The 19,565-nt window shown below is 37.1% G+C and overlaps 1 long non-coding RNA gene across 3 annotated transcripts in view; it reads right to left on the bottom strand.

The window, feature by feature from the left end:
* LOC137757260 (uncharacterized) overlaps nt 1-19,534 on the bottom strand; it is a 399,943-nt gene extending 380,409 nt beyond the window's left edge. For all 3 annotated transcript variants that reach the window (XR_011072319.1, XR_011072320.1, XR_011072318.1), the window contains exon 1: nt 19,047-19,534. This is a non-coding gene — a long non-coding RNA (uncharacterized lncRNA). The remainder of the gene's footprint in view (nt 1-19,046) is intronic.
* Between the last annotated feature and the right edge of the window lie 31 nt (nt 19,535-19,565).

Genomic DNA, 19,565 nt, shown 5'->3' with positions numbered 1-19,565 from the left:
ACCTTAAACGTGAATGGATTAAATGCCCCAACCAAAAGACATAGACTGGCTGAATGGATACAAAAACAAGACCCATATATATGCTGTCTACAAGAGACCCACTTTAGACCTAGGGACACATACAGACTGAAAGTGAGGGGATGGAAAAAGATATTCCATGCAAATGGAAATCAAAAGAAAGCTGGAGTAGCTATACTCATATCAGATAAAATAGACTTAAAAATAAAGAATGTTACAAGAGACAAGGAAGGACACTACATAATGATCAAGGGATCAATCCAAGAAGAAGATATAACAATTATAAATATATATGCACCCAACATAGGAGCACCTCAATACATAAGGCAACTGCTAACAGCTATAAAAGAGGAAATTGACAGTAACACAATCATAGTGGGGGACTTTAACACCTCACTTACACTAATGGACAGATCATCCAAAACGAAAATAAATAAGGAAACAGAAGCTTTAAATGACACAATAGACCAGATAGATTTAATTGATATATATAGGACATTCCATCCAAAAACAGCAGATTACACATTCTTCTCAAGTGCGCACGGAACATTCTCCAGGATAGATCACATCTTGGGTCACAAATCAAGCCTCAGTAAATTTAAGAAAATTGAAATCATATCAAGCATCTTCTCTGACCACAACGCTATGAGATTAGAAATGAATTACAGGGAAAAAAACGTAAAAAACACAAACACATGGAGGCTAAACAATATGTTACTAAATAACCAAGAGATCACTGAAGAAATCAAAGAGGAAATAAAAAAATACCTAGAGACAAATGACAATGAAAACACGACGACCCAAAACCTATGGGATGCAGCAAAAGCAGTTCTAAGAGGGAAGTTTATAGCTATACCAGCCTACCTAAAGAAACAAGAAAAATCTCAAGTAAACAATCTAACCTTACACCTAAAGAAACTAGAGAAAGAAGAACAAACAAAACCCAAAGTTAGCAGAAGGAAAGAAATCATAAAGATCAGAGCAGAAATAAATGAAATAGAAACAAAGAAAACAATAGCAAAGATCAATAAAACTAAAAATTGGTTCTTTGAGAAGATAAACAAAATTGATAAGCCATTAGCCAGACTCATCAAGAAAAAGAGGGAGAGGACTCAAATCAATAAAATCAGAAATGAAAAAGGAGAAGTTACAACAGACACCGCAGAAATACAAAGCATCCTAAGAGACTACTACAAGCAACTCTATGCCAATAAAATGGACAACCTGGAAGAAATGGACAAATTTTTAGAAAGGTATAACCTTCCAAGACTGAACCAGGAAGAAACAGAAAATATGAACAGACCAATCACAAGTAATGAAATTGAAACTGTGATTAACAATCTTCCAACAAACAAAAGTCCAGGACCAGATGGCTTCACAGGTGAATTCTATCAAACATTTAGAGAAGAGCTAACACCCATCCTTCTCGAACTCTTCCAAAAAATTGCAGAGGAAGGAACACTCCCAAACTCATTCTATGAGGCCACCATCACCCTGATACCAAAACCAGACAAAGACACTACAAAAAAAGAAAATTACAGACCAATATCACTGATGAATATAGATGCAAAAATCCTCAACAAAATACTAGCAAACAGAATCCAACAACACATTAAAAGGATCATACACCACGATCAAGTGGGATTTATCCCAGGGATGCAAGGATTCTTCAATATACACAAATCAATCAATGTGATATACCATATTAACAAATTGAAGAATAAAAACCATATGATCATCTCAATAGATGCAGAAAAAGCTTTTGACAAAATTCAACACCCATTTATGATAAAAACTCTCCAGAAAGTGGGCATAGAGGGAACCTACCTCAACATAATAAAGGCCATATATGACAAACCCACAGCAAACATCATTCTCAATGGTGAAAAACTGAAAGCATTTCCTCTAAGATCAGGAACGAGACAAGGATGTCCACTCTCACCACTATTATTCAACATAGTTCTGGAAGTCCTAGCCACGGCAATCAGAGAAGAAAAAGCAATAAAAGGAATACAAATTGGAAAAGAAGTAAAACTGTCACTGTTTGCAGATGACATGATACTATACATAGAGAATCCTAAAACTGCCACCAGAAAAGTACTAGAGCTAATCAATGAATCTGGTAAAGTTGCAGGATTCAAAATTAATGCACAGAAATCTCTTGCATTCCTATACACTAATGATGAAAAATCTGAAAGAGAAATTATGGAAACACTCCCATTTACCATTGCAACAAAAAGAATAAAATACCTAGGAATAAACCTACCTAGGGAGACAAAAGACCTGTATGCAGAAAACTATAAGACACTGATGAAAGAAATTAAAGATGATACCAACAGATGGAGAGATATACCATGTTCTTGGATTGGAAGAATCAACATTGTGAAAATGAGTATACTACCCAAAGCAATCTACAGATTCAATGCAATCCCTATCAAATTACCAATGGCATTTTTTACGGAGCTAGAACAAATCATCTTAAAATTTGTATGGAGACACAAAAGACCCCGAAAAGCCAAAGCAGTCTTGAGGGAAAAAAATGGAGCTGGAGGAATCAGACTCCCTGACTTCAGACTATACTACAAAGCTACAGTAATCAAGACAATATGGTACTGGCACAAAAACAGAAACATAGATCAATGGAACAAGATAGAAAGCCCAGAGATTAACCCACGCACCTATGGTCAACTAATCTATGACAAAGGAGGCAAAGATATACAATGGAGAAAAGACAGTCTCTTCAATAAGTGGTGCTGGGAAAACTGGACAGCTACATGTAAAAGAATGAAATTAGAACACTCCCTAACACCATACACAAAAATAAACTCAAAATGGATTAGAGACCTAAATATAAGACTGGACACTATAAAACTCTTAGAGGAAAACATAGGAAGAACACTCTTTGACATAAATCACAGCAAGATCTTTTTTGATCCACCTCCTAGAGTAATGGAAATAAAAACAAAAATAAACAAATGGGACCTAATGAAACTTCAAAGCTTTTGCACAGCAAAGGAAACCATAAACAAGACGAAAAGACAACCCTCAGAATGGGAGAAAATATTTGCAAACGACTCCACGGACAAAGGATTAATCTCCAAAATATATAAACAGCTCATTCAGCTCAATATTAAAGAAACAAACACCCCAATCCAAAAATGGGCAGAAGACCTAAATAGACATTTCTCCAAAGAAGACATACAGACGGCCACGAAGCACATGAAAAGATGCTCAACGTCACTAATTATTAGAGAAATGCAAATCAAAACTACAATGAGGTATCACCTCACTCCTGTTAGAATGGGCATCATCAGAAAATCAACAAACAACAAATGCTGGAGAGGGTGTGGAGAAAAGGGAACCCTCTTGCACTGTTGGTGGGAATGTAAATTGATACAGCCACTATGGAGAACAATATGGAGGTTCCTTAAAAAACTAAAAATAGAATTACCATATGACCCAGCAATCCCACTACTGGGCATATACCCAGAGAAAACCGTAATTCAAAAAGACACATGCACCCGAATGTTCATTGCAGCACTATTTACAATAGCCAGGTCATGGAAGCAACCTAAATGCCCATCAACAGACGAATGGATAAAGAAGTTGTGGTACATATATACAATGGAATATTACTCAGCCATAAAAAGGAACGAAATTGAGTCATTTGTTGAGAAGTGGATGGATCTAGAGACTGTCATACAGAGTGAAGTAAGTCAGAAAGAGAAAAACAAATATCGTATATTAATGCATGTATGTGGAACCTAGAAAAATGGTACAGATGAGCCGGTTTGCAGGGCAGAAGTTGAGACACAGATGTAGAGAATGGACATATGGACACCAAGGGGGGAAAACTGCGGTGGGGTGGGGATGGTGGTGTGCTGAACTGGGCGATTGGGATTGACATGTATACACTGATGTGTATAAAATTGATGCCTAATAAGAACCTGCAGTATAAAAAAACAAACAAACAAAACAACTAATACTAAACTTTCATTGGGTTATTTGTATGGAAATATGTTAATATAAATGTTTCAGACATTACATGAAATTTCTAAAAATCTTATATTTGTATTTGTATGGAAATATGTATGGAAATATGTTAATATAAATGTTTCAGACATTATATGAAATTTCTAAAAATCTTATATTTGTATTTGTATGGAAATATGTTAATATAAATGTTTCAGACATTACATGAAATTTCTAAAAATCTTATATGTTCTGGTATAATGTTATAAGTAATAATCCTAGTTATTACTTTAAAATGTATATCTCAAAAATAACTAAAAAAAAAAAAAAAAAAAAAAGAAGAGACAAACCCTAGGACTAAGGACAAATCTAAAATAGACCTACATTAACAAATCATTACTCTAATTCTGACAAATCAAAAGGATCTTCCCACAATTTTTTTTAATGGGAAAAACATTTTTTTCTTTCTTTTTTTAATTGAAGTATAGTTGACTTACAACGTTATGTTAGTTTCAGGTGTACAGCAAAGTGAATCTGTTATACATATACATATATCCACTCTTTTTTAGATTCTTTTCCCATACAGGCCATTACAAAGTATTCAGTAGAGTTCCCTGTGCTATACAGTAGGTCCTTACTAGTTATGTATTTTATACACAGTGGTGTGTATATGTCAATCCCAATCTTCCAATTTATACCCCCCCAATACCCTGGTAATCATAAGTTTATTTTCTACATCTGTAACTCTATTTCTGCTTTGTAGGTAAGTTTATTTGTAGCCTTTTTTTGATTCCACTTATAAGTGATATCATACGATATCTGTCTTTCTCTGTCTGACTTACTTACTCAGTATGGACTTAGACCCATCCATGTTGCTGCAAATGGCATTATTTAGTTCTTTTTTATGGCTGAGTAATATTCCATTGTATATATGTACCACTTCTTTATTCATTCATCTGTCGATGGACATTTAGGTTGCTTCAATGCCTTGGCTATTGTAAATAGTGCTGCAATGAACATTGGGGTACATGTATCTTTTCAAACTATGGTTTTCTCTGGATATATACCCAGGAGTGGTATTGTAGCATCATATGATGACTCTATTTTTAGTTTTTTAAGGAACCTCCATATTGTTCTCCATAGTGGCTGTACCAATTTACATTCCCACCAACAGTGTACGAGGGTTCCTTTTTCTCCACACTCTCTTCAGAATTTATTATTTGTAATCTTACAGTAATTTAACTGGCAAATTTAACGTGCCATGAAAAAGAAACTCAACATCCAAAGGATAATAATACAATACAGAAATGTAATACAGAATCTTTACACCCTACCATTGACAATGTCCACTATAAAATTTAAAAATACTATATTGGAGAAAAGAAAGAAAACCTGACCCATATCAAGAGAGAAAGGAGTCAACAGAAATATGTCCCAGATGTTGGGAGTAGCAGAAAATACTTTATAAATATACTCAAACTTAAGAAAAAGAGAGACATGATAAGTGAACAGATGGGGAAGTTCTGTGAGGAAAGGGAAACTATTCTTAAAAGTACTCCACTGATAGCCTCATCCACCAGAGGGCAGAAAGCAGAAGCAAGAACTACAATCCTGCAGCCTGTAGAACAAAAACCACAATCACAGAAACACAGACAAGATGAAAAGGCAGAGGGCTGTGTACCAGATGAAGGAACAAGAAAAAACCCCAGAAAAACAACTAAATGAAGTGGAGATAGGCAACCTTCCAGAAACAGAATTCAGAAAAATGATAGTGAAGATGATCCAGGACCTCGAAAAGAATGGAGGAAAAGATCGAGAAGATGCAAGAAATGTTTAACAAAGACCAAGAAGAATTAAAGAACAAACAAACAGAGATGAACAATACAATAACTGAAAAGAAAACTACACTAGAAGGAATCAATAGCAGAATAACTGAGGCAGAAGAATGGATAAGTGACCTCGAAGACAGAATGGTGGAATTCACTGCTGCGGAACAGAATAAAGAAAAAAGATTGAAAAGAAATGAAGACAGCCTAAGAGACCTCTGGGACAATATTAAACGCAACAACATTCGCATTATAGGGGTCCCAGAAGGAGAAGAGAGAGAGAAAGGACCCGAGAAAATATCTGAAGAGATTAGAGCCGAAAACTTCCCTAACATGGGAAAGGATATAGACACCCAAGTCCAGGAAGCGCAGCGAGTCCCATACAGGAGAAACACAAGGAGAAACACACCGAGACACATAGTAATCAAACTGGCAAAAATTAAAGACAAAGAAAAGTTATTGAAAGCAGCAAGGGAAAAACAACAAATAACATACAAGGGAACTCCCATAAGGTTAACAGCTGATTACTCAGCAGAAACTACAAGCCAGAAGGGAGTGGCATGATATAACTAAAGTGATGAAAGGGAAGAATCTACAACCAAGATTACTCTACCTAGCAAGGATCTCATTCAGACTCGATGGAGAAATCAAAAGCTTTACAGACAAGCAAAAGCTAAGACAATTCAGCACCACCAAAACAGCTGTACAACAAATGCTAAAGGAATTTCTCTAAGTGGGAAACACAAGAGAAGAAAAGAACCTACAAAAACAAACCCAAAACAATTAAGAAAATGGTCATAGGAACATACATATTGATAATTACCTTAAACGTGAATGGATTAAATGCTCCAACCAAAAGACACAGGCTTGCTGAATGGATACAAAAACAAGACCCATATATATGCTGTCTACAAGAGACCCACTTCAGACCTAGGGACACATACAGACTGAAAGTGAGGGGATGGAAAAAGATATTCCATGCAATGGAAATCAAAAGAAAGCTGGCGTAGCAATACTCATATCAGATAAAATAGACTGTAAAATAAAGAAGGTTACAAGAGACAAGGAAGGACACTACATAATGATCAAGGGATCAATCCAAGAAGATATAACAATTATAAATATACATGCACCCAACATAGGAGCAGCTCAATACATAAGGCAACTGCTAACAGCTATAAAAGAGGAAATTGACAGTAACACAATCATAGTGGGGGACTTTAACACCTCACTTACACTAATGGACAGATCATCCAAAATGAAAATAAATAAGGAAACAGAAGCTTTAAATGACACAATAGACCAGATAGATTTAATTGATATTTATAGGACATTCCATCCAAAAACAGCAGATTACACGTTCTTCTCAAGTGTGCATGGAACATTCTCCAGGATAGATCACATCTTGGGTCACAAATCAACCCTCAGTAAATTTAAGAAAATTGAAGTCATATCAAGCACCTTTTCTGACCACAACGCTATGAGATTAGAAATCAATTACAGGGAAAAAAAACGTAAAAAACACAAACACATGGAGGCTAAATAATACGTTACTAAATAACCAAGAGATCACTGAAGAAATCAAACAGGAAATCAAAAAATACCTAGAGACAAATGACAATGAAAACACAACGATCCAAAACCTATGGGATGCAGCAAAAGCAGTTCTAAGAGGGAAGTTTATTGCTATACAAGCCTACCTCAAGAAACAAGAAAAATCTCAAATAAACAATCTAACTTTACACCTAAAGGAACTAGAGAAAGAAGAATAAACAAAACCCAAAGTTAGCAGAAGGAAAGAAATCATAAGGATCAGAGCAGAAATAAATGAAATAGAAACAAAGAAAACAATAGCAAAGATCAATAAAACTAAAAGTTGGTTCTTTGAGAAGATAAACAAAATTGACAAACCATTAGCCAGACTGATCAAGAAAAAGAGGGAGAGGACTCAAATCAATAAAATTAGAAATGAAAAAGGAGAAGTTACAACAGACACCGCAGAAATACAAAGCATCCTAAGAGACTACTACAAGCAACTCTATGCCAACAAATTGGACAACCTGGAAGAAATGGACAAATTCTTAGAAAGGTATAACCTTCCAAGACCGAACCAGGAAGAAATAGAAAATATGAACAGACCAATCACAAGTAATGAAATTGAAACTGTGATTAAAAATCTTCCAACAAACAAAAGTCCAGGACCAGATGGCTTCACAGGTGAATTCTATCAAACATTTAGAGAAGAGCTAACACCCATCCCTCTCAAACTCTTCCAAAAATTTGCAGAGAAAGGAACACTCCCAAACTCATTCTATGAGGCCACCATCACCCTGATACCAAAACCAGACAAAGATACCACAAAAAAAGAAAATTACAGACCAATATCACTCATGAATATAGATGCAAAAGTCCTCAACAAAATACTAGCAAACAGAATCCAACAACACATTAAAAGGATCAAACACCATGATCAAGGGGGATTTATCCCAGGGATGCAAGGATTCTTCAGTACACTCAAATCACTCAATGTGATTCACCATATTAACAAATGGAAGAAGAAAAACCATATGATCATCTCAATAGATGCAGAAAAAGTTTCTGACAAAATTCAACACCAATTTATGATAAAAACTCTCCAGAAAGTGGGCATTGAGGGAACCTACCTCAACATAATAAAGGCCATATACGACAAACCCACAGCAAACATCATTCTCAATGGTGAAAAACTGAAAGCATTTCCTCTACGATCAGGAACACGACAAGGATGTCCACTCTCACCACTATTATTCAACATAATTTTGGAAGTCCTAGCCATGGCAATCAGAGAAGAAAAAGACATAAAAGGAATATAAATTGGAAAAGAAGAAGTAAAACTGTCACTGTTTGCAGATGACTTGATACTATACGTACAGAATTCTAAAGATGCCACCAGAAAACTACTAGAGGTAATCAATGGATCTCGTAAAGTTGCAGGATACAAAATTAATGCACAGAAATCTCTTGCATTCCTATATACTAATGATGAAAAATCTGAAAGAGAAATTAAGGACACACTCCCATTTACCACTGCAACAAAAAGAGTAAAATACCTAGGAATAAACCTACTTAGGGAGACAAGAGACCTGTATGCAGAAAACTGTAAGACACTGATGAAAGAAATTAAAGATGATACCAACAGATGGAGAGATATACCATGTTCTTGGATTGGAAGAATCAATATTGTGAAAATGACTATACTACCCAAAGCAATCTACAGATTCAGTGCAATCCCTACCAAATCACCAATGGCATTTTTTACGGAACTAGAACAAAAAACCTTAAAATTTGTATGGAGACACAAAAGACCCCGAATAGCCAAAGCAATCTTGAGGGGAAAAAAACAGAGCTGGAGGTATCAGACTCCCTGACTTCAGACTATACTACAAAGCTACAGTAATCAAGACAATATGGTACTGGCACAAAAACAGAAACATAGATCAATGGAACAAGATAGAAAGCCCAGAGATAAACCCACGCACCTATGGTCAACTAATCTATGACAAAGGAGGCAAAGATATACAATGGAGAAAAGACAGTCTCTTCAATAAGTGGTGCTGGGAAAACTGGACAGCTACATGTAAAAGAATGAAATTAGAACACTCCCTAACACCATACACAAAAATAAACTCAAAATGGATTAGAGACCTAAATGTAAGACTGGACACTATAAAACTCTTGGAGGAAAACATAGGAAGAACACTCTTTGACATAAATCACAGCAAGATCTTTTTTGATCCACCTCCTAGAGTAATGGAAATAAAAACAAAAATAAACAAATGGGACCTAATGAAACTTCAAAGCTTTTGCACAGCAAAGGAAACCATAAACAAGACGAAAAGACAACCCTCAGAATGGGAGAAAATATTTGCAAACGAATCAACGGACAAAGGATTAATCTTCAAAATATATAAACAGCTCATGCGGCTCAATATTAAAAAAACAAACAACCCAATTCCAAAATGGGCAGAAGACCTAAATAGACATTTCTCCAAAGAAGACATACAGATGGCCAAGAAGCACATGAAAAGCTGCTCAACATCACTAATTATTAGAGAAATGCAAATCAAAACTACAATGAGGTATCACCTCACACCAGTTAGAATGGGCATCAGAAAATCTACAAACAACAAATGCTGGAGAGGATGTGGAGAAAAGGGAACCCTCTTCCACTGTTGGTGGGAATGTAAATTGATACAGCCACTATGGAGAACAGTATGGAGATTCCTGAAAAAACTAAAAATAGAACTACCATATGACCCAGCAATCCCACTACTGGGCATATACCCAGAGAAAACCATACTTCAAAAAGACACATGCACCCCAATGTCCACTGCAGCACTATTTACAATTGCCAGGTCATGGAAGCAACCTAAATGCCCAGCAACAGATGAATGGATTAAGAAGATGTGGTACATATATACAATGGAATATTACTCAGCCATAAAAAGGAATAAAATCGGGTCATTTGTTGAGACGTGGATGGATCTAGAGACTGTCATACAGAGTGAAGTAAGTCAGAAAGAGAAAAACAAATATCGTATATTAACGCATATATGTGGAACCTAGAAAAGTGGTACAGATGAACCGGTTTGCAGGGGAGAAATTGAGACACAGATGTAGAGAACAAACGTATGGACACCAAGGGGCGAAAGCCACTGGGGGGTGGGGGTGGTTGTGTGATGAATTGGGCGATTGGGATTGACATGTATACACTGATGTGTATAAAATTGATGACTAATAAGAACCTGCTGTATAAAAAAATAAATTAAATTAAATTTTAAAATTTTTATAAAAAGAAAGTACTCAACTGAAAGTTCCAGAAATATAGAGACACACACGTATTTATAGTATTTAAGTCAGTAAGATAACTGTAATAATAAACAGTTTAACATATTTCTAAATTATTATTAATGTTAAAATTCTTAAAGATTAAATCAAAGTCAAAAATGATGAAAGATTCAGATGAGTAAGCTAACGTCTCAGTACAAGGTAAATTAGAAATGTCGCTATGTAAAGGACATTTTAAAGGCTAATAAACTACTATCAGCAATACAATATCCAAAAATAAAAAATACCTCATCAAAATTAAATTTTAGATGCCAGGTATTTAAACGCTAGAAATACATAATCCACCATTAGCAAGCAATTCAATGGGCAAGAACTGTTGAAATGTTAACCATATATTTGTGTTACATGTTCTTCATCAGAGGTATGAAAAATGGTGGTAGAGACCCCAATGTTGTATTACTTGGTACAGTTAAATATCAAGAGGAGAGGAAAATATTGATTTATGGCTCCTTGCCTAATTAAATTGTGGTTTATGACATATTTATGTGCCATTGTATATGTCTAGATATAAGGCTACCCTTAATATAAAGTGATTTCCTATTTTTTCAAGGGCAAGTCCAATTAAAAAGGCTTTTTTTCCAAAATGAATATATAAACTTTTATGTAAATGGAATCCCCATACACCTATTAATAATATTAAATTAATTAATTTAGATCTATACTTAAATTACATATAAGATTACATAGTAATCTAGAAATATTGCTTTGTTCCACTTAGAGTTTGATCAAACAATCTTATTCAAACTCTTCACATGCATCTTCAACATCTGCTTCTTCACTATTACCAGGGTCATTCACACCACAATATTTCAAAATAGGTAGCTGAGAAATGGATAGACAAGTCACCTTTATCAAGGCTATAAGGAATTTTGTTGATAAGGATTATGAAAATATTTGCAAAGAGGATTTCCATTAAGAAAGCTGTAATTCTGACCCACTCCAGAGAGGGTGTGGGTGATATCCTCACTTTACCCCAAGCCTAAAGAGAGGGACTTGACCAAAAAAACCTGGAAAACTTCTCATGTATTCCCTGCAGCTGGGGGACAAAGTCATCTATTGAATGACTTGCTCCTGAGCAATCTAAAGCAGATTATGACAGCAGAACAGACAGGGCCGCATCTGGGAAGTAACTGCACACCCCTCCAATGGCTGACCAAAATTTGTGAATCCTAAACAAAATATGGAATTCATGGTAGGTATGTTGGTCTGGAATCATTCAAACCAAGATCCTATCCAAAAGGAACATCTGGCTCCCTATTGCGTTCTGTCTATAGGGTCACTTGAAGAAAGCTAGAGGAAAGGAAGAGGAGAAAAGAACTGGCCTCTTCCTGTATGCTTCCTATTTCTGTCAGCTTCTCCCAGCAATGATACTTTACCCTCAGCAGAAACAGTTGATCCTAAAGCAGCAGTGGGTTGCAGCTTCACTCCCAAACCCACCTTCATTGTGTCCCTCAGATATGCCAGTACCAGATGGCCAGTGGCCCTCACCAGAGCTCTCGGTCCAGCATCCATATTCCTAAAGTACTAGCAATGACCCCACCTCAGAGGTCTGAGTCCCAGCTCAAGACCCCTCCTCTAAACCTCTAAGACTTTAAAATACCAACCTCTTCCCTTTTGTACCCCCCGACTTAAAGGAGTTATCTGTTCTCTAATACTTGGTTAATGATTCTTTACATAAAATTTTCCTTTAGGGCTTCCCTGGTGGCGCAGTGGTTGAGAATCTGCCTGCCAATGCAGGGGACACGGGTTCGAGCCCTGGTCTGGGAAGATCCCACATGCCGCGGAGCAACTAGGCCCGTGAGCCACAACTACTGAGCCTGCGCATCTGGAGCTTGTGCTCCGCAACGAGAGGCTGCGACAGTGAGAGGCCCGCGCACCGCGATGAAGAGTGGCCCCCCGCTCGCCGCAACTAGAGAAAGCCCTCGCACAGAAACGAAGACCCAACACAGCCAAAAATAAATAAATTAATTAATTTTAAAAAAATTTTCCTTTAAAATAATTGATATGGTTCCTGTTTCCTGACTAAACTCTGACTGATTCATAAGTTTCACTGTCTTCAATAAAACCTAATGCACAGCCCATGAATATGACATTATAGAATATGACATTATCCTGAAGCTCATGTTCAGCAAGTGGTGACGACAAAGAGACCCACCTGGCATGATACAGGTGTCCATAAAGGCTTTACACTCAATCACTTGCTGTAAATGGGCAACATTCTTTAACCCCTTTGATGCCACCCAACCAAACTCTGGAAGCACAGGATGACCTCAATACAACCCTCTCCTTTTGTTTTTTACGAAGACCTCTCCAGCCAACCTTTTGACTTAAGACTCTTAGGAGTGAGACAGTTGCAGGCCCTATATCTTCTAACAGTGCCAAATGTGAAGTTCTCTAAATGGGTCTCTTCAAGGCCCCATCACTTTACTTGAGGTAGAGGCCAGCACCACTCTCCTCTCTCTGGGAAAGGTGGGAGAGGAAACATCATTAAACACTGACATCTCTGTCACAAGAAATACTCAATACAGGCCTCCATCTTTCAGCCTTTTTATATCTAGGAAGGTGATAGGTTAATGACAGCAGAAATGAGTTTTGAAAACCCCCTTTTCCAACTATGCACAGATGGACTAGTGCTTAAATTTAGAATGTAGATACTTAGCATTTATGAGCCTTGGCCCCTAGAGCCTCGGCCCCTAGAGCCTCCTTTGAAACTCCAAGTCATTGGAAAATTTTTCACTTAAAATCCTATCTGTATTAGTTACGGTATAGATTAATCTTCTATAACAAAAGACCCCAAAATACAGCAGCTCAAATAAGGTCGAGGTTTATTGCTCTCTCATGTTAAAAGAGCAATAAACTTCTACCTTATGGAAGAATAAACTTTTACCTCATGAGAAGACAGCTTGCTCCATGGGGTCACCTAAGACCAGGGCCCTTCCATTTTGTTTTTCGGACATCCCCTTAAGAGTATTGCCCTCACCTACATAGTCGAAGCTGGCTCACTACTGCGATGGTCGAAGTACAGCCTTCAGGAGAACTGAATGCAACAGACAGATCTACATACCCACTATTTTAAAGGCAAGACTCAGAAATTACGTTTATAATTTCTACTCACATGCCATAGGAAAAAAATTACACATGTAATCACACCTAACTCTAACTAGGCTCAGAAATATAATCTCTAGCTCAGGGGCCATGTACCCAGCTGGAAGTCAGCAGCTTCTATTGCTAAAAGGAAGACATTGGCGATAATTAGCAGATTCTGCTAATAATCACTACTAAATAATTTCAAAATTAAAAATTAATATTGAAAAGGAAATTACTGAAAATTTTAACATGAAATGCTACATTCAGAATATTCTTTTAAAAATAAAAGGTTTTCTTTAAAAATTTAGTCTTAAAATATCTTAAACCTGCATAAATTATAATCTATCTTGACATTTAAGAAACTAATGTTGAGATCATTGAGATCTACTTTCAGTGATCTAGAGAAATAGTGAAAACAACAACAGAAAAGATCGTTAGATGAGCTAGGACCCTCAGTTCAATTCCTTCAAACTCTGAAATATTTCATCAGAGCCAATAAAATTAAAACAATAAAAATAGCATAGTTTTCATTTCACCTCATTTTTTTATCTACCGACCCTGACTTAAACAGGTAGGAAAATGTCTAGAGCAGGAGCTATGAGGAAAAACTCAAGAGAAGCGTTCTGTTCATTCACAAACTAAATAATCAATTCCTCCAGTGACTGTAAAGAGGCCATGTATTAAGTATTAGAAGACACCACCTCTAATATTTTTAGAAATAGTGAAAGTTCTAAAAATTACCAGCCAACAGGTTATTTTTGGCTAAACTACACTATGTGAGCTTTATTCCATATAGGCTTAACATATGTTAAGATGTGTTCAGAAAAACAAATCAGTTCAACATGAACTAATATTCAGGCAGCAACCACAGATCAGTTAAAGCCAACTTCTGACTTCCTTGACGAGAAATCCCTAGTAGGTTAATAAATGCGTTTGGAGTATCAGAGAATTCGTGACTAGGATTACCATAGTCACTTTTTAAAAAGCTAATTCCAAAGTTTCCAGATGTCCTCTGACTACAGATGGCAGTTTAACAAAGTTACAAATTCCAAGATAACTAAACAATCTTTTACTTGGAAGATGTGTTTGAAAAGGAACACCTGCAGTAATAAAAGTAGAACCATTTGAACATGTCTCAAGACCAGTGGTTTTCCCAAAACTACGATGAAAGAACCCAGTATATGAACTGCCCTGTTCAGGCTGGACTTTGAGAAAGCATGTTGAGGTATTTATAAATTTACCTATGGGAGAGAATTTGCAGTATTTGGGGATCTGGCACAGTTACTGCCTTTCATTAGCTTAACTAGAACTCATTTTCACAATTGGGATCTTAGAGAATGTGTATTTTGGGACAATCAAATTTTAAATAGAAGATAGAAGTTTTAGATATATAATAGCTTAAAGACAAAATATTTTTTAAAGTTTTTCATAGATTATTCTTTATAATAAAGTTTCAACTGATAAATACAAATGACTAAATACATTTTCATGTATGTCAGTTTATGTCAATAGACATTTTTAGGTACTCTTCAGCTAATTAAACAACCACTCCACTTTTGAACACCTCATTTTTAATATTCTATATTTATTTGACCATTTCCTACTGAAAGTTGAGTATCACAATTTATATAAATTCTGCTTTCACGAGAACTCCTTGTGAGCAAATAATGTTTTCATGTTAAAGACTAGCATATTAAGCCACGTTAAAAGAGGAATGGTAAGAATGTTTAACCAAGTTTGGAAGTTCGGCAGTAGCTTAGACTAAAAAAAGCTGTTCTAACAGAGGGCCAGTTAAATACCCCATAGTCTGAAGAATATTTTTAAAGCTCAGATTCATTATTCAAAGAAAAAGTAATAAAACTATGTAAAATTTAATGTGTGGAAATATTTAAAATTCCATCATTTGAAAGAGTAACTTGGAATAATATACCAAGTGTTCTAATTTGGAACCAAGACAATTACACTATTTTAGGTAAACCAAAAGCCCTTATTTAATAAAAATCTCTATTAAGATAATGGGATTATTTTTAACTCTTGTAAACAAAAAAACACAACAACAAAAAAAGAACAGGACTAAAGCAAGGACATTCATTAATTCAAGTAAGGCAATGAAATAGAAGATGAAAAATCTGAAACATTTACTCTGTATCAAAGTACATTAAAAAAAAAAAAAAAGCAAACCATAAAGATTCTTAATTGAGTATTACCCTGTGGAGGTCTAAGAGGCAGACAAACAGAATCTTAAATCTCAAAAACATCTCAGAGACTGTGCCAGTTATTAAGCTATTGTCTTTTAGAAGTCCAAACCCAGACTTCTACATTATACTTTCTGACGCCAGGGCTGGGACCTTGTAAACCACATTTCTGTTTTGCCAGCTGCCTCCATGTTGGATTCTGCTGAAAAGGAATCCTAGAAGGAGAAAGAATCAACTTGTTCCTTCAGTCCACATCTCATTTGCTTCCTCCAGGCTTCTTCGGTACACCATTCTTGTTAGCATTGTCCCAACACTTCTTCAGCAGCAGCAAAACCCTTCCATAACAACGTGTGAATGTAGTTTGCAGTTTGTGCAACACCTGCCAAACCAATCCTTATCTTGTCCTCCTGGTAGTTGTGGTGTCTTACTATTCTCCTTTCCCCTTTTCAGTTTTCTATTTAGCTTTATGCCAAATTCATAATTCCTAATATTAAATTCTCTTTTTAAATAACTAATACGGGTTCTGTCCTCTGACTAAACCTGGTCTGACTGATCACCTGTCCAGTAGTTCCAAAGGGGAATGGCGCTATCAAAGTCATCAATATGAAAAAAATATTATTTTCATAAAACAAATCTTAACCAAATATTCTTGGTTCCTAGGCATACACAGAAGAGAGTGATTCTCAACCAGAGCAGAATGGAGATTATGGGGCTGAGATGGTGACTTACATTAACCAAAAGTTTAGAAACACCAAGTCAAGTCCAACCCTTTCATAATATAAAGGAACCTATGAATTTACCCTCTATGGAAAAAAACCCTGCAGATATGGTTAAGAATCTGGGTGGGCCCTAAATGTAATCGCATGTATTTTTATAAGATACAGACAGAGGGAGACACACACAGAAGTGGAGAAGTCTACGTGACTACAGAGGCAGAGACTGGAGTGATGCAACCACAAGGTAAGAAATGCCAGCAGTCACCAAATGCTGGCAGAAACTGGAAGAGGCAAGAAACAGATTCTCCCTCAGACACTCTGGCTGCAGCATGGTCCAGAACCTTTTGTAAAAGAATGAATTTTGATTGTTTTAAGCAACCAAGTTTGCAGTAATTTGTTAAGCAGCCCTAGGAAACTAATATAAGGATATTAAACAAAAGCTTTATGGAATGCATGGCATTTTAAGAATGGCAGGTAGGATTTACATATACAGTGACTGTAAAGAAAAAAAAAAGGGGAAGGGAAAGTGAGCATTAGAGATGAAGAGAAAAGGCAGTGAGACAGAAAATCAAGGAAGTTGTACAAGGTAAAAACAAAGTAGTTCAATTAAGCAAGTGTATATGCTACTTGGAAGTAATGATACATTACTGAAGATTTTAAATGCCAGCCTAAGAAGTCTGAACTTTAAGAAGTTTGAACTTTAATTTCTGGACAGTCAAGATCTCTGCAGCTTGTGAGGACAAGCCCCGTATGTGGAGGGGAGAGGGGTAGGAGACAGAGTCTGGGAGGAAGAAATAATGATGTGATAAATCCTTTGCATACCTCTGTTATACTATTCTCTAACTTTTTACTCATATCCTTCCACCACAAGGCTTAAGGGTTGGGATTGAGTTTCCCCAAGATCGAGAAAAAATTCTGACATATATGTTTGACAAACGGTAAATGAGTGAATGAAGAATATTGTGCATTTTTTGTTTGTCATTACTAAGCATGGTATGGTAGAGTAGAGCAGAATACTGAACAGTACTTGAATCACTTTTACTCTTCAAAGGTTTGATTAAGATGTTTTAAAAATATATATATATTAATATTGAAAGTATAAAATATTTGGGCTCAGTGTGATTATCCCCAGGGAATACGCCAGAACCAGGACAGCAATTCTAGCCAAATCCAATCAATTAGCGGTGGTTGCCTGGAGCAGAGTTAAGAAGTAAGCTAAGGTTTGTGTCACAATAGATTAACAATGTCTGCTAAAGTGTTAGATTATGAATAGACCCCAAATGACTCGTGTTTCCCATCCCATTCTTGCTCCATAAGTTAGTCATTTGGTTTCCTTAAAAACTTTTCATTTTTTAAAATAAATGTATTTATTTTATTCATTTATTTTTGGCTGCAATGGATCCTCGTTGCTGCGTGCGGGCTTTCTCTAGTTGCAGTGAGTGGGGGTTACTCTTCGGTGTGGTGCACAGGCTTCTTCTCATTGCAGTGGCTTCTCTTGTTGCAGAGTATGGGCTCTAGGCACGCGGGCTTCAGTAGTTGTGACACACGGGCTCAGTAGTTGTGGCTCATGGGCTCAGTAGTTGTGGCACGCGGGCTCTAGAACGCAGGCTCAGTAGTTGTGGCACACGGGCTTAGTTGCTCCACAGCATGTGGGATCTTCCCGGACCAGGGGTCAAACCCGTGTCCCCTGCATTGGCAGGCTGATTCTTAACCACTGCACCACCAGGGAAATCCCAAAACTTTTCATTTTTATGTCTTATGTGAATTACAGAAAGAAAAATTCCATTTCAATGAAGATTTCCATTAGTTGAGCTTGGTTAATCAAAGATTTACTGAATTCAAGTAAAAAAGAAGGCAAAGGTTGTGTCGAGGGAATAGAGGGTTGCTCTGCTTTCTTTATTCTCTATTTCAGAATATTAACTATCCTGGCTGAAAAGATAGGGCAGATTCAACTGCCTGCCTTAGAATTCCAGTGCATGTTTTATTAAAGGACTAGTTCTGTGTCTGGACAGAGCAACATACCCAGTAGGGCCTTGGAGAAGAGGAAAATCAGCACACGCGTCAGTGAAAAACCGGAGGCGGGGGAAGGATAGGAACTCTTTGTAAAGACCGATTTCCAAAGTTTACACTAAAAGTTTTGAGGCTAGACCCAGGGAGAGGCTGAACAGCAGTGGCCCACAAACCTCCGCAAGCAAATGCAGCACCCTCACCTCACGTGAGTAGCGAACCAAAATAACTGCCTTTTAAAGGTTTAAAATATAGTTCAAGAAACGAGATATAAATGCAAACATTATCATACAAGTTTTGTTATACTTGTTGTAAGGAAAGTATAGTAGAGTACGCACCCTCTTTGTCGGGATGCAAGCTGTTTACGGTCCCGCTCCGGCTACATTTTTGTTGACGTAGGTTGGAGTCCCAGGGCGGGTGTCGGCAGTTCTCCTAAAGCCCTTAAATCGGGTCCTCAATTGACAACCCACGTAGGTCGGCTCGGAAACGTCAAAATGCGCACTTTTTCTGGAAAAGCGCGGGAGAGACGCCGGCTACAGCCCCGCCCCAACACGTCACTCCAGGCCCCACCCACAGCAGGCTCAGGGGCAGGCGCACTCCGGAGTCTCGGGGACCAACTTAAACCAAGTAAAGAGCAGATGCCAGAGTTCTCTTTAACCACGGCGGCCCCTGTCCTGAGCATGCGCAGTGAGACAGGGGCCTCCTAGTGTAGTTACTCTTTTTATTTCTAACCTCCTGGATTGTCCGGCGTCCGGCTCAGGTTCATTTTCTCCATCTCTTAGTGGAAGTCACTTCGCCTAAAGTAGGAGTTGCTGTTAAACGTGCTCCTCCCATTAAACTACCACTCTGCTCTTAGA

Source organism: Eschrichtius robustus, chromosome 2 (assembly GCF_028021215.1).
Source record: "Eschrichtius robustus isolate mEscRob2 chromosome 2, mEscRob2.pri, whole genome shotgun sequence".
In the NCBI taxonomy this organism is placed as follows: Eukaryota; Metazoa; Chordata; class Mammalia; order Artiodactyla; family Eschrichtiidae; genus Eschrichtius; species Eschrichtius robustus.
This window is presented reverse-complemented; position numbering and strand designations above follow the sequence as displayed.